The sequence below is a fragment of the Leopardus geoffroyi genome, chromosome D1 (assembly GCF_018350155.1).
Source record: "Leopardus geoffroyi isolate Oge1 chromosome D1, O.geoffroyi_Oge1_pat1.0, whole genome shotgun sequence".
Lineage (NCBI taxonomy): Eukaryota > Metazoa > Chordata > Mammalia > Carnivora > Felidae > Leopardus > Leopardus geoffroyi.
Genome location: NC_059329.1, coordinates 81,991,129 through 82,008,104, shown reverse-complemented (window position 1 = coordinate 82,008,104; position 16,976 = coordinate 81,991,129).

Sequence of the window (16,976 nt, the reverse complement as noted above, 5' to 3'; positions counted from 1 at the left end):
CTCATAACTTCTCTCTTTCCCTTATCTTCCAGAGAGTCTAACATAATCTATTGTCTTCAAAAGGTGTAGACATTTACAAAACACTTAACACTTCTAATTTTTTTCTCATCAGAATCCCTAAGGCAAGAAATCACAAAGTTTGGTTACTAGTTTAGAAAAGGTATTAGGTGGAGATGGTGATAACAAATATTGATATTTTAGGAAATTATCTTACCTTACTTGCTAAGCAGTTGGACTATATTCTGAAGGCAATAAATTTTAAAGATAATCAAAAGAGAATTGTTTTAAGGAGGAAAGTGACAGGATTAGAATGGGGATGGTACTCAATATTTAACAAGTGGTGTATGCAATAACCACTCCAATAACTGTCATGGCAATATGGGTACATAGCGGCTGAGAATCAGCTGGATTTGTGTATTGGAAGTTGATCTAGCTGTCAAAGGCAGAGTAGACGGGACACGTCCCTCTAAGATTAGAGGGAGGCTAGGGAGGAGAGTACTACATTAGTGTAGGAAAGAGATGAGGAGGCCTCTACTTGGAGAGTTGCAATGGGAATGGAGGGCCAGTGCACATAATCCAACTTGATTTTAGATGTGGAAGCAAAGGGATTAGGTGAATGATAGATGCTGACACTGAAGGAGAGGGAAAGGCATGGATTTCTCATGGGGCTTGGGTGAGGGGGTGGCTGATGGAACTCTTCACTCAGTTAGGAGACAAGGTAGAGAAGCAAGTGTGGAGAGGGGAGAAGATGTGAAATTAACTTGGCTGGGGATCATACCTTCTGGCTTATGTCTGGAACCTTCTTTTAATTGCCTAGTAAATGACTTAGGCATCCCAGGAAAGAGAAGACCCCTTTAGCAGGACTGGCAGGCATCTCTGTATCAAGGGAACCATTTTGTTTTATGCAAGTCCAGCCCAGGGGGCTTGAAAGGGGGATGTAAATATGTACTAAGTCATTTTTTTGGTCATACTGCCAGCATTTCTGTATGTATTAAATATGTATTAAATATGTATAAATATTAAATATGTATTAAATATGTATTAAATGTGGAGTCCTCTAGTCTGATATCTTTCTCCTCTATTTTAGGTCCAGATAGTTCTCTGTGGCATTTAAGATCACATAAAATCACACGCACACACAAAACCCTTTTACATTCTGATTCTATTAAGAGTTATGTTTCCTACCTACCTTCCTTCCTTCCTTCCTTCCTTCCTTCCTTCCTTCCTTCCTTCCTTCTGTTCTTTCTTTCTTTCTTTCTTTCTTTCTTTCTTTCTTTCTTTCTTTCTTTCTTTCTTTCTTTCTTCAAAATGAATTTTGCAAACCCTGTAAAATGCAACACATACTGGTTTCATTTACTGTGATTCTGCACAAAGAGATTTCCTGACAGGGCAATGTTGATAAGGCACATGACAAAATTGACATTTGGCCTCTATTTTGTTGTAACCCCAAATACCATGAATAATCCCTCTCCCATAAGGACAGGATCTGATAGCAGTAAAATGGTCATTTTTAGACTATCAAAGTATAATCTGCCATAGAAGCAGAAGGCACAGTTATAAAAAGAGAATATGTAAAAGTTTTTTCTCCTCCCTCATTTCTCCCTCTTCCCCATCCTATCTTTCTCCTCCTCCTCCCCAACTTCCTTCTCTTCCTCCTCTTCCTTATTCTCATGTGAGTAAGCACTGATGACTATACAGTAGCCTAAATACCCTTCTCTGCCTAGAATTCCCAAAATAGAAAATAAGGAGAGGTTAAGGGTTGCATTTATGATGGAAACTGTTCAAAACATATCCAAGTACAATTTGGTTTTTGATTCAGTCCAAATTCTTTTTCATTTAAGTAGTTGGATCCAACTTAGCATCTCTTCAGAGAGAAAAAAAATATTCAAAAGTAAATCCTTTTGGTAATTGAGCAATACTAGAGCCCTCTGTCTTTGTCTTTCCATTAGATCCATAGCCAGAGAATAGATGTGCTGAACATATCAATGTGCTCTTGTAGACAGTTGACTTTTGTTTTTTTCTAATTAACAAACTAAATGTTTTTAGAGAAGTTTCAGGTTCAACAGGAAAATGGAGCTGAGAGTACAAAGAATTACTGTCCATTTCCCCATACTTACACATGAGCAACCTCCTATACCACAAGTGGTACATTTCTTATAATCCATGAACTGACATGAACTCATCATCATTCAAAGTCCATAGTTTACATCAGAGCTCACTCCTGGTGTTGTATATTCTATGGGTTTTGACAAATGTATAATCTGCCACTGGAGTATCACATAGAAAACTTTTGCTGCCCTGAAAATCCTCTTCTAGAAATACCTTCACAGACTCAACCAGAAATAATATTTTACTAGTTGTCTGGACACCCTGAGCTCAGTCAAGCTGACACATAAAATTAATGATCATGACAATATTTGCTTCAACATGTATGTCTATTTTAAGGACATTAAGAAAAACTTATTTTTTTTAACTTACTATTTTTACAATTTTGGATATTTTTTGCTCATTCTTAAACACCTATGTTTATCTATGCTATCAAATCCGTTTAGACTGAAGAACGTCTTTAAGTATTTCTTATGTGGATTCGCTGGCAAGCTATTCTCTTAGTTTATTTTATATCAAAGTGCACTTTTTCACTTTCATTCTTGAAGGATATGTTCATTGGATATAGAGTTCTATGTTGACAGTGTTCTTTTAGCAACATAAAGATGTGGTTCTACTGTTCTTTTTTGGTCCTCATAATTTTTTTTTATTTATTTAAAAAAAATTTTTTTTAACGTTTATTTATTTTTGGGACAGAGAGAGACAGAGCATGAACCGGGGAGGGACAGAGAGAGAGTTGGAGACACAGAATCGGAAACAGGCTCCAGGCTCTGAGCTATCAGCCCAGAGCCTGACGCGGGGCTCGAACTCACGGACCGCGAGATCGTGACCTGGCTGAAGTCGGACGCTTAACCGACTGCGCCACCCAGGCGCCCCTGGTCCTCATAATTTTTGATAAGAAGTTTATTATTTGAGTAACTCATGTCCCTTTATGTAATATGTTTATCTCTGGTTGCTTTCAATGTTTTCTCTTCATCTTTGGTTTCAGCAGTTTGACTATGATATGCCTAGATGTGATTTTTATTCATACTTTTTTCTGTTTAGTGTTTGCTGTGATCTCTGGATCAGTATATGTATCCTTCACTATATTTAGGAATTTTTCAGTATTCTTTCTTCAAATATATATATTTTTTCCATTCTCTCTTTTCTCCTTTTGGACTGAAATGACCCATATGCTGTACATTTCCTAGTTCTTCACATTTGAATAATTTTGGATTGTCAATTTGTGTGTCAGGACCCTGCATACTGTTCTAATCCTCCAAAGAGTGTTGATATTTTTGTTCTAGCAGGCAACTGACTTGGGTGAAACTCAAACTGGAGAGTCTGTGTTAACTGTGGTGCAAGTTTAAATCTCAGCTTAATTCTTTCAGCTCTAGGTGACTTGTTTGAATGTGTCCAGCACATGTAATTCAGAGTTCTTATGCATAATTTGGGCCCCCCTCCTTCTTTCGACTTCTCCCATCTGAGATTGCTTCTTCACTTTCTGGTGCCTGTGGTCTCTCTGGGCTCCACCACTCAGATCATCAGGTGAGCAGGATGGAGGGATTTCTAACAGAAGGTTAGTTGCCCTGCATCACATTGTGACTGCAACTTGTACACAGGCCAAAGAAGGAGAACTGGAAAAACTCATCCTATTCCAATCTCTTCTCCCAGGCTTGGATATCCCTTCAAAATTTGCCTGTCTTTTTCACTCTCCAGAGACCTCAAGTAGCTTTTCTTTTTTCCTCCTGTGTACCCATGTTTATGGTCATCTGTTAGAGAACCATCTTTTTATGGGGCTTACTCCACCATAGAGAAATGTCTCTTCCCTCCAATTTGACTACATTATGTTTTTCATTTCTTTTTTTCAAGCGTTTACTAGCTCCTGTAGCAGGTTCTGGGAGCATTGAGTCACAAGACATTGGAGCTGAAATACAGACTTTGGAGTAGAAAGACTGGGTTAGTTACAGTGACTCTCCACCTTAGTCACTCAATGACTGTGGGCAAGATATTTACCGTCTGTTTCTTTACATGCTAAGAAATAATTGAAAAACAGAATGTGAAATGCTAAGCAGTGACTTTCACATTGGAGGTACTCAGTTTATGCTAGTTTCTCTCACTTTTGGTAGCTCCATCATCTAAAGGAGATTACAAATATAAGATAAATACAATGCAAAGTGAAATAACTTTTGACAGAGGGCTATACAGAGGAACAATGAAGGAGCATCTCTTACAGTAGGAAAAGAAATGGAACAGCTTTCTGAAGCTGAGTTGTTATTTAAAAAATAATTTGTAGTTTTTTATGTTTACTGTATATTATCACTTGTTAAATATTGTGTGAACATTTTCTTTCAGTCCATCATCTGATTTTTGTCTTCATTTATGTTGATGTTTGTTGTATAGAAGTTTTACACTTTTGTGAGACCCAATCTTCCCTTTATCTTCTAGGTTTCATATTTTGTGAATGAAGTCTTCCCTACTCCCTAATTATAAAATGCTCTCTGATAGTTCTTATTATATGTTCATATTTTGTGCATTTCTATTAACTCCAAAGTCTATCTGAAGTTCATTTTCATGTAGACAGTGAGGTCTTGTGATGGGGACGGTCTGAAATTAATGCTTTCAAAATGGATGTCCAATAGTTTTCTAATATTGGAAAGAATATCTTTCCCTATTGACATGAAATGTCACTTTTATAATAAATAAAATCATAGATATGTTTCTGGACTCTACCTTATATCATGATAGAGTCATCTATTCTTGTGCCAATACGATGGTTTCTGTTACTACAACATAGTTTGCTTTGACATCTGGTAGGGTAGACAGTCCTTGTTCTTTCTTTACTCTGTTTTTAATGTTCTTTGCCATTATTACATATTTTATCTTTTACATAAATTTTAGAATATCTTGTCATAGTTCATAAATGATCCAGTTGGAATTATGGTCCTAATTTCATTTTATTATGAATTAATTAACTGGAACAGAACTGACATATTTATAACACTGAACTTTTCTACCCAGGACCATGGTATCTCTACATTGTTTAGGTGTTTTGAAGTGCATTAGTAGAGTTAACGTTGTTTTTTATCTGAACTGTTCACCTTTGTTGCTAGATTTATTTACTCTTATACATCCTAAGTTTTCTTTTGAATTGCTTCCTCTAATTGGTATCGCCAATCTTGTTTTGGCAAGATTTTATTGATCTCAGAGAAACTGATTTGTTTGAATCATATAGGATTCTGTTATGCTGAATAATATGGTAGCATTCATTCTAAGTAGAAAAAAGTGCTAGATTTAGAGTCGCAATTGGGATTGTGTCCCACTATTTATTATATATAAATCATTTAACACTTTTGTTGTTCTCAGTTCTTATGTGTAAAATGGGAATATTACTTTTAACTTCATACATAGTCATTATAAGTGTCCAGTGAGATGGAATTTGGGAATATCCTCTATATTGATGTAGGTGATCAGTAGAATTCTTACTTTTACTAAACCTTTGGATAAAAGGTGAAAGTCAACACCTTTTATGGATTTAAGAAGCTCTGGAAGATTCCTGTCATTGAAATATCCCTGCATGCTACAATATCCTTGAAAGTTAAAGAAAAATAAGTGATGAATCATGGGAATCTACCCCCTAAACCAAGAGCACACGGTATACACTGAATGTTAGCCACCTTGACAATAGATTATATTTAAAAAAAAGAAAAAGAAAAAATAAAAATTAAAAAAAGAAACTTAAAGAAAAATAAAACGTCAGAAAACTTTTTCTAAAGCCCATTAGAGCCACTGCATAGGTATATTTTGAGAGTTCCAGGTTGTAGAATATTTCTCATTTATTGGGCACCTTTTATGCATGAGTTACAGCACTAAGCACTTTACACACGTTATCTAAATCCACAAGGTAGATATTATTACCACCATCTTAAAAATTCTTTCCTTTCTCCTTTCAAACTTACTGAAAATTTGCAATAGTAAAAAGGATTTTTGTATAATTTTAACTCAGATTCTCTGAAAGTTAACATTGTATATTTATATAAGTATATTTATTATATTTGCCTTTTCTTTCTTCCACCTCCACATATTTAACCTATAATTTTTATTATTGTATTGCTATTTCTCAAACTTTAGAGAAAGAATAAATTGCAGGTGTAATGCCTTATTGCTCTTGAATACTTGAAGAACTCTCTCCTACAAAACCATTGGACAATTGTTAGAATAAAATAATATCAATATAACACTACTATTCAAATCCAGACCCCACTTAAATTTTGGTTCATTGTCTCAACAAAGTCTTTGTAAGCACATCCATTTTTTTCTTCTCTAGGATCTAGGATCACCTGCTGCATTTAGTTGTCATATCTTTTTAGTCTTCTTTAACCAGGAAGAGTTTCTCATTTTTTTTCTTTGTCATTCATGACCTTGATGTTTTTGAGCGGTACTGGCAAGTGACTTTGTAGCATGTTCTTCAGTTTGGGTTATCTGATGCTTTTCCATGTTTGGATAAATGTTATACACTTTTTTCCTTTGGCAAGAATAGCACAATGATGCCGTGTTGTTCTTCTTCCTATAAGGAAGTGGATGGTGTCTATTTGAACCACCACTTTTGATGTTGACTTTTATTAGTTGGTTAAGATGGTGTCTGCAAGATTTCTCTACATTAAAGTTCACTGATAAGTACTTTGTACTTATTCATTAATAAATAATTATATTAATAAGTAATTAATAAGTATTTGGTGGACAGCTACCTTGAGACTATGTAAATATCCTGTTCCTCAACAAATTTCACCCACTAGTTTCAATATTCATTAATGATTTTTAGCTGAATTAGTCATTACGACCATAGCAGTTTAACTCCGTTATCTCTTCTACATTGTACAGTTATTCTACTGAAAGGTGGAGATTTCCATTCAACTCCATCTACTTCTTTATATTAGTATTGACTCTGGAATTATTCTTTATACATTCTGTAGCTAAAGTCTTTTATTTGATGCTCAAATTTTCCATATTTGCTCAATGGAATCCCTTCAAGCTGGCTGTCATTTATTTTTAGAATTTTGGTTATATTGAGGCTGATTTTTGCCATCCTATTTTATAATTTTTTTAATTTACTATATTGTCTTTTTGTTTAATCTAATCTCCCTAATGATGAATTTCCTAATCCATTCTTAGCTGAATTCATCTAGCTGTTTGTCTCGTATATTATATTCTATTTCAACAACTGTGTTTTTCACATCTGTTGTCTTCCCTTTTAAATAAATTTAATAAAATTAATATTTAAATAAATATTTAAGTAAATATGTAATAAAAATTTTAATAAATTTTTATTATTGCCTCATATTACTATTATCTTTCCTTATCTCCTTAATGATACATTTTCATGTTTATTTTAAATCATTGGCCCCTCCATTCTTGCTGGTTCTTTACCTGCTGCCTCTCTTTCATAGTGGTTATATCCTTAGGTGACTTGTTATTTTGCGGTGTGAGATTACATTGCCCTAAAGGTAACCATTACTCTGGAAATGAGTGTTAATTAAGGGCCAAGGCCAGGCCCTGGTTTCTGTCCACCTCGGCAAGTGTTAAGGAGGGGAGAAACCACAGCACTACTGCTAATCATTCTCATTTACTGTCACTAAGCCAGATAACTTCTCTTTTAACTCTAAGGAAAAAATAGCATGGTGAGGAGGTGATTTCTATAGCTTGTAATATTGCCAATCCTGGGGATTTTGGAAGTGGAAGGGTGGGATCTGGGCAGTGGTATCCATTCTCTACAATTCTTCACCTTGTTAAGCCTTTTGAACTGCCTTGATTTTACCTAGCTGACTCCCATGGCTCTGGCTATCATTGTTGATTTGGGTGCTGAAAAGAATGGGCCATGCTTTCCCCAAGGTTAACAAGCCTAAGACAAGAAGAGAATTAAAAAGATTTTCTTCAGTTTATCTCTTCACTGCTTTCCAGATCATTTCCGGCCCATGTCGCATTTACCCATTTCCTACATAACCTGGTCAAGACAGCCATTGTTCTCTCCAGGGTGTCTCATGTTTTCTTGATGATTCTGGGAATCCATATTTCACACTTATGCCTGTGGTTTTATCAGGTTTGACATTTGGCAGGGAGCCAGCAGCAGCCCCTGCTGGTTTGTACTCAGACAAAAACGTTGCAAAAATTGTTCTGTATAGTCAAATGGCTATAATTTCTATTTTATAACTTTTGGGTTTTTAGTGCAGATTGTACATGCAGTCTCCTAGTTTATCTTCAGGATTTTATTCTTTTAAAAAAATGGAAGTCATTCATGCATCTGTAATTTATTTTTATGGATGGTGTAAGATTAGGATGGGGAGATTTCTATTTTTATTTTTTCAGAAGGATAGCCCACTATGTCATTATCACATAATAAATAATTCATCCTTTTACTTAAGAATTGACATACCATATTTGTCATACAATAAATTCTTTTACACGGTAGGTTTTATTTCTGGATTCTGTATTTCATTTCACTGATCTGTTTGGCTATTTCATCACCAATACCATAATCAATGGATTAAAGCCATTAAACAAATGGCTTTGTTGTTAAGCTCTTGTTCACTAGCTGTTCTGCTGTCCTTACTCTCAGGACTCATTCTGTCACCGAGGATGAGACACCTATCCAGAGTCACCAGTGCTGGCTATGGCTCCCTATCTTAATTGGAAATACTTGTCGAATCACTTTTTGTGTATGCCAAAATATAAAAGGTAAAATTTGCTAGAAGTCAGCATCCAGTGTAAGAGTAGTCTGGTTTGGTTGGCTTATTAGACAGGTAAATCATACTCTTTTCTATTTTTCTTTTTAAATACCATACTGTTTTTAAAGATCATCTTAAAAGGCGACATAATTGATGGTTGCTGCTAAAGGAAAGCAAATGGGATCTTAGGTAGTCTTAAGAGGTTTCCAGTTGGGGCGCCTGGGTGGCTCAGTCAGTTAAGCATCCAACTTCAGCTCAGGTCATGATCTCATGGTTTGTGAGTTTGAGCCCCCTTTGGGCTCTCTGCTGTCAGGGCAGGGCCCACTTTGGACCCTGTTCTCTCTCTCTCTCTCTGTTCCTGCCCCCTCCACCCATTCTTTCTCTCTTTCTCAAAAATAAATAAACATTGAAAGAAAAAGAATTTTCCAGTTGGATCTTTGTTCAATTTCCTCAGCAGATCATCCCAATAGGGAACAGCTTGGTGATGGTTTCAGATGTGGATTTCAGACTTGAGATCAGGTCTTCCTTTGGTTCATGGGAAAGAAGGTACATTATTCATCACCACCAATACTTTCGGTTGTATCCAAGAAAAAATACAGGACTTTCCATGGGTTGTTAAATGTTAGCTTTCATCAGAGTTTCATTTGAATCCTTGTTGAATCCAGTATTTCAAAGACCCTGCCTAAAATTTGAAAGCAAATTGTATAGGGGAAAAATAGAAACCACTAAATAAGTTTTCTTTTTATGTGCATATTTATATCCATTGCATCTTTTTTTTCCCATCTGGCCCTGCCCCACCTGGTCCAAGAAATAGGTCTCTCTATGCATGACTTAACTCAAAACAAAGCAGGACTGCAATTTTGCCCCGGTGTATTAAAATGAAAATGCTGTGGTTTATGTCTTACTATGAAACCACGTATCTATATGCATTGCATCTTCTCTACACTTTTCCCCACCACCAGCTGAGGAATCAGGTCTCTCTGTGTATGATTTAACCCAGAACAACTCTGGTGGTAAGATCTGTAATTTTGCATAAATGTATTAAAGGGGAAACCTTGTGATTTATGTCTTTAAATATATAATGGACACTATGCAGCTGGGTCAGCATTCTGATATTTCTTGGAGGGAAATCATAGCAGTATTTGGGTTCATCAAGCATCATTGACAGTGATTGTTTCCACATGGTTTCCTGAGAATGTAAAGCTTAAGCAGGGCCACTGCTTACCTCATACATAAATAAGCCAAAAGCACCCTTTTTGCACTCATTGTAAATGTTTTCTCATTATATTCATTTAAGCAATTTGAGAACATTTATAACCAGCATCTTCCTGGACACATCATAGGATGACCATTGGAAATACCACTTTCTCCAAATATAAAAAGAAGGAAAAAACTTCTCTTCTACCTACCAAATGTGGAATTTGAATTATTTTCAAAAGAAAAAAAATCTATACCCAAAGGTGATACTTCGCTTGTTTAATCAATAACTGTTCATTGAGAATTTCCTGACTCCCAAGTATGCTGTGTATTGTGAATATAACAATGTCCAGGGTGGAAAAAAGATCCCAGATAATTAATTATGCAGAAAACCCTTTGACTATAGCGATGGTAAATGCTTCCAGGGAAGTTTGTAAGGACAGTGTGTGGTGGGCAACAAGCTGAGGAAGAAATATGACTTCCCAGGGCTGATGGCACTCTGTAGTTGCTGACTCCTAGTAATATACAATAGAGTAAGAAGACCGTCTCTAGGATGCCTCTTTTTGCTACTGATGTACCAAAGGAAAAGAAAGGAAGTCTTGAGTAAGGAGAATGCAGCAGTTCATGGCTGTAAAAGGTCCCTGAGGCCTTTTTTGTCAGGACTGGAACACTTCATTTGGTGATCAGAACATTGTTCCTCAAAGTGTGGTCCATGGGGCACCTGCAGCCACATCCCTGGGATGCTTGTTAAATGTCAAGATTTGTAGACCTACAGAGAAAGACAAATATCATACAACTTCACTTGTATGAGAACTTTAAAGACACAGAACAGATGAACACAAGGGACGGGAAGCAAAAATAATATAAAAACAGGGAGGGGGACAAAACATAAGAGAATCTTAAATATGGAGAACAAACAGAGGGTTACCGGAGGGGTTCTGGGAGGGGGGATGGGTTAAATGGGTAAGGGACATTAAGGACTCTACTTCTGAAATCATTGTTGCACTATATGCTAACTAACTTGGATGTAAATTAAGAAAAAAAAAGATTTGTAGATCTAGCCCACTGGAACCGAATGGAAGTATATCAGGAGTCAGCATTTTAATTAAACAAGGTTCCAGATTGTTTCCCACCCGCACTCCATAATTTGAGAGCTCTTATACCGATTTAGATTCTCATGTTTATTAAATCCTCAAATGACCTTTGTGTCTTTTCACTTTTGTTTCTGAATCAATTCTAGGATAACTTCCCTTGAAGTGTAAAGTAAAGCCATTGGTCAAACATTTGGAAATAGCAAGTAGCCAACCTAATTCCGCTTGAAATTGAAATATTCATAGCATAGAAAAGTGGAAAGAGAACTGAACTAGAAACCCAAACTTGTGTTTGACTTCTGGCTCTGTCACTCACTATATATGGTCATGGAAAGTAATTTGTCTTCTCCATTCTGTTTGCTTGTTCATAAAATGATCAGCATTTTCCAAACTTTGGTCAATGGAGTATCACCTTAAAAACAGTATCACCTACACTATTAGGAATATTTTTCTCTTAGGTTAAGATTTATTTTTTAAAAAGTTTTATACCATTACCATAAATGGAAAACCAATCATCACTTATTATAATTAGAAAGTCCTAACTATAAAACATATAACAATTAAAAAATTTAAAAGTCTATTCCTGAAGCTCCAAAATAATTGCGCCCACTATTAATGGTATTGTCATGATCCTTTGGGAAACAGTTAATTAAATACTATTTAAGACCATTTTCTCTGGGTGCCTGGGTGGCTAAGTGGGTTAAGTGTCCAACTCTTGATTTTGGCTCTGGTCATAATCCCAGCATCCGACTCTTGATTTTGGCTCAGGTCACGATCTCACACTTTCGTGGGTTCGAGCCCTGCATCAGGCTCTGCGCTGAACATGGAATCTGCTTAAGATTCTCTCTCTCTCTCCTTCTGCCTTTCTCCCTTGCTCTCAAGCTCTCTCTCTCTCTCTTTCTCTTTCCCTCTCTCTCTCTCTCAAACTCAATAAATAAAAGACTTCTCTGTCTTATAAATTGAAGTGTTTATTGTAATATCATGCAAATGGTTATTTCATTATTTCTGGGAGAAAAAAAGTTCAAACTTATAAAGCAATTTCTGAAAAATCAACCATCAGTGATTATTAGGCAAAAATTCTATAATAAAAGCTAGGGAAAAAAATGATCCCTTTTCCTCAAAAGAAATGACATTTAATGTTACTCAAATATTTAATTAAATGCTTTCAACAAGCACATAGAATTTAAGAAAGAAATATCTTCCTTAATAACATCTTCTAACTCCATCTGTTTTTTTTCAAATAATTAAAACTAGAATGGAATTAGAAAAAAATATGACAGTTTTAACAGAAATGAAATTCCAAATCTGTTCACAGTATACTTATTGTACATTGTTTTTTCTCAGCTTTATTGAGATATAATTGACATATACTATTGTATAAATTTAAGATATACAGTATTTTGATTTGATGGATTTATGTATTGCAAGATGATTACTACCATAGTGTTAACTAACACTTTTATTATGTCACATAATTACATTTCTTTTTGTGGTAAGAATATTTAAGATAGGATCTCCCAGTAAATTGCAAGTACATCATACAATATTGTTATGTATAGTCATAGTATAGTCATGAGATCCCCAGAACTTATTCATCTTCTACCTGGAAGTTTGTACCCTTTGACCAATGTCTCCCTATTTCCCCCATCCTCTGGCCCCTGGTAACCACTTTCTATTTCTATGAATTTGGTCTTTTTAGATTCCACATATAAATGAGATCACACAGTATTTGTCTTTCTTTTCTGACTTATTTCAAGTCATGTTCCTCAAGATCCATTCATGCTATCACAAGTGGCAGGATTTCCTTCTTTCTCATGGCTACATAATATTGTGTTGTGCATATAATATATATATATATATATAATATGCACGACACAATATTTATATATATTTATATACACACACACATACATGTTTATACATACTATATAAATGCAACAGAATATTATACATTATAGCTTTTAAAACAAATTTTTAATGTTTATTTTTGAAAGAAAGAGAGTGTGAGTGTGGAAAGGGCAGAGAAAGAGGGAGACACAGAATCTGAAGCAGGCTCCAGGCTCTGAGCTGTCAGCACAGAGCCCAACACTGGGCTCAGACTCAGGAATGGTGAGATCATGACCTGAGCTGAAGTCGGATGCTCAACTGACTGAGCCACCCAGGTGCCCCATATACAGTATAGGTTAAAAAAATTTTTTTTAAGCTTATTTATTTATTTTGAGAGAGAAAGGCAGAGTGCCAGTAGGGGAGGGGCAGAGAAGGGGGGAGAATCTCTGAGTTGTCAGCTCAGAGCCCTACATGGGGCTCAAACCCATGAAACTGTGAGATCATGACATGAGCCAAAATCAAGAGTCAGACACTCAGCTGACTGAGCCACTCAGACACCCCGTATGATAGTTTTTATACATTATTATATATTATGATACATGTGGATATATATGATATATGTGGATCATCCTTATCTGTTCATCCATTCATGGACTCTTATGTTGTTTCCATACTTTGGCTATTGTAAATAATGCTGCAGTGACCATGAGAGTCCAGATGTCTTTGATATACTGTTTTTATTTTCTTTGCATAGATACCCAGAAGTGGAATTATTGAATCCTATGGTAGTTCTATTTTTAAATTTTGAGGAACCTTGACACTTTTTTCTATAGTGATGGTGCCAATTTACATTCCCACTTAAAAATAAAAGAATAGTTGTTTTCTTTTTAGGGGATACATATTACTTATGAAAATCTGTTGGGATTCTGACCCTTTGACTCAGGAAAATGTGCACACACATATCACACACACACACAAATACGCATGTACTTTTACATATAATTTCAGGGTGTTTATGAAATCCCTAAAGTCAAAACCCTGGACCTAGGAGCCCATGAAAGAGAGCAGAAGACCCCTTGCATTTATAATGACTGGCATATGATATCAGCAGGTTAATACTGAAAAACATGGGAAAAAAAACCCATGAAAAACACTCAGTGCTACCTACTTGTATTACATTCAAGTTCTGGCTGTCTCATGGTCCTTAGGTATTCTGTTCTATTTTTTTTTCAGTCTTTTTTCTCTTTGCTTTTCATTTTTGGAAATTTCTATTTTCATATTCTCAAGCTCAGATAGTCTTTCCTCAGGTGTATCCACTCTACTTATAAGCCCATCAATGACATTCTTCATTTCTGTTATGGCTCTTTTTGATCTCTAGCATTTCTTTTTGATTCTTGCTTAGAATTTCCCCCTTCCTTCTTATATTATCCATTTGTTGTTGCATGCTATCTACTTTTCTATTAAAGATCTTAGCATGTTAATCATAGTTCTTTAGAATTCCTGGTCTGATAATTCCAACACACTTGCCATCTCTGACTCTAGTTCTGAGACTTGTTCAGTCTCTTCAAACTCTGTTTTTCTTTCTTTCTTTCTTTCTTTCTTTCTTTCTTTCTTTCTTTCTTTTCTTTTCTTTCCTTTTCTTTTCTTTTAGTAAGTCTTGTAATTTTTTGTTGAAAGGTGAACATGATTTATGAGGTAAAAAGAACTGTGGTAAATTGGCCTTTAATAAGGTAGTGATAAAGTATAAGCGGGAGGGTAAGTGTTCTATAATCCCATGATTAGGTCTCAGTTGTTTGGTGAGCTTGTGCCCATGGACTGTGAACTTCACTGCTTCCCAATTTGTTCTCCTCTTTAGGTGGTCCAAGATGACTGAGAAGGTCTAGAGTAGTATATTTATATCTTCCAAGTAGGTTTAGGCTTTCACATAGTCCCAGCAGATTAAGCACTGGTAAAATAATTTATCTAGAAGGTGGTTCTTTTTCAGAAGAACAGAATACATTGGCACATTTCAGTACAGTTCACTTTCCTTCACCCTGTGGGGACAACAGGAATTTATTTATTTTTTCTGGTGTTCACTATGTGGACCAGGCAGGGCTCCTGGAGGTAAAACTCACAAAAGTAACAGGTCATTCCTATGACTGGGTGTCCCTGGTGGTTTTATCTCTTAGGTTTGTCCATCTTGAGCCTTCAGCAGTTTGCCAGTTATAGTTCAGGTCTTCCTATCTTGGTACTGGTTCCTGTGGCAGTTTCTACTCTGGCAAGTTGTGATTCTCTGTATTTGTCTTCTGTCTGTACATTTTTCAGGGAAGTGGTTTCCTCTATGACATCACTTGTCTGATGGATCTAAAAAGAGGTGTTGAGTTTTCAGTTTATTTACCTTTTTTACTTGCTGTGAGGATGGAGCAAGGACTTCGAAGTTTCCAGTCCATGTTGGACTAGAAACTGGAAGTTCCCTGTCAGAGTATTTTAAATGGTGAATAGACTGATTCTGGTAGAGGCTGGGAAAGCTTTTGAGGCTAAAATTTGGTATGTACCTAGATAAAATGTGTTACACAGTAGAGGAGGGGCAAGCAATGAGGTCCTGCCTCACACAAAAAATTGAGACTTTTTTGGGTGACTGAGATCTTGAGGATGTGACCTGATTTCAACGAGGATGTGAAGAAGAGTACTCAAAGAAGCAACTACCATAGTTCCCCTTATTTATTCCACAAACATTTAGGCACTGGGAGACACAAATGAAAAGGTCTCTGCTTAAAGAGTTTACAATATATTGGACACTGTTGGTTGGCTACCTAGCTTCTAGACTCATGGCTCTATTTCTTCAAGGGCACCATGCTGCCTTCCATGTGAGAGTTCTTAGTCTATTTGCTCTGAGAGGCATACTCTCCCTTACCCCTTCACCTAGACAAGTCTCTCCTCTCTACTGTAGACACTGGTGGTTGCCCACACACCATTTAACCTTCATCTCCATTCCGAGGTTTTAGTTATTCACTCCTTCTCTACACAGCCATGTGCACCAGTGATAGAAACCACTTCTCCAGCCCAAGGGAAGGTCCATTGTCATGGATATACCATTTCCTTTTGCCAATAGTTAGTTTAGGAGAGTGTATTTGACCTAATTCTGGTTGAGAAGGCATGAGGAGAAGCCTGTCAGAGGGGTTCTAGGAAAGGTTTCTATTCTTCCAAGAAAGACGTAAGAAAAGTCATGTCTGAACACAAGGCCTGGAACTTCCGTAGTCATTCCACCAGCTTTTCCAGTGGATGAAGTACACATATGAAGGAAGACAGAGCCAAGGTAACTACACAGAGGTGGGACTAGAGGTGTAAAATGTGAGAGGGCTTCTGGACTTCATGTTTTGTGAGATAAAAAATATCCTTATTGCTGGATTTAGAGTTTCTGTTAATTGAGGCCAAAGTACCATCATTGCATATCATTTTTCATCAAACAGCTCAAAAGCTGCTTCCTCAGTGAAGCCTTCCCTGAGTCCCACTTTCTTCATATTAGTCCTGTCCTTTTATTTTATGCTCCTGTAGCTTCTTGGACTTCCCCCCTCTAGCATTTGCTATAATTCAAAATTATTTATTTCTGTGATTATTTGATCAATGCCTGATATTCCCACTAGACCATTAGCTCTAAGAGAGCCCTTATGTCCATCTTGCTCACCCCTGTCTTACCAGTGCACTCACTGACTAGTGTCTGGTGCATAATCATGCTCATGAATATCACTAGAATGAGTGGGTAAATATACAAACCTGTATGTAAGCCTCAGTTGGAGCCAGGAGGAAAAGGGTGCTTAAGCAGGAAATCAGGAAAGATTTCACAAGGAAGGTGAAATTTAACCTGAATTTTGAAGGAGGAGGAGGAATTTTCTAGACTTAAAAGGCAGTGGGGAAGAGTATTCCAGGCAGCTGTAGAGATAGAGAGGTATGCTCCAAGCCATTCAGTCCAACCAAATCACATTTTCATTGCAAGAGATTTCAGCTCAAATGTGTCCTCAAAATAATATTTATCATAAAGGGATATTTTTTTGCCTATAAAATATCTATTATTTCT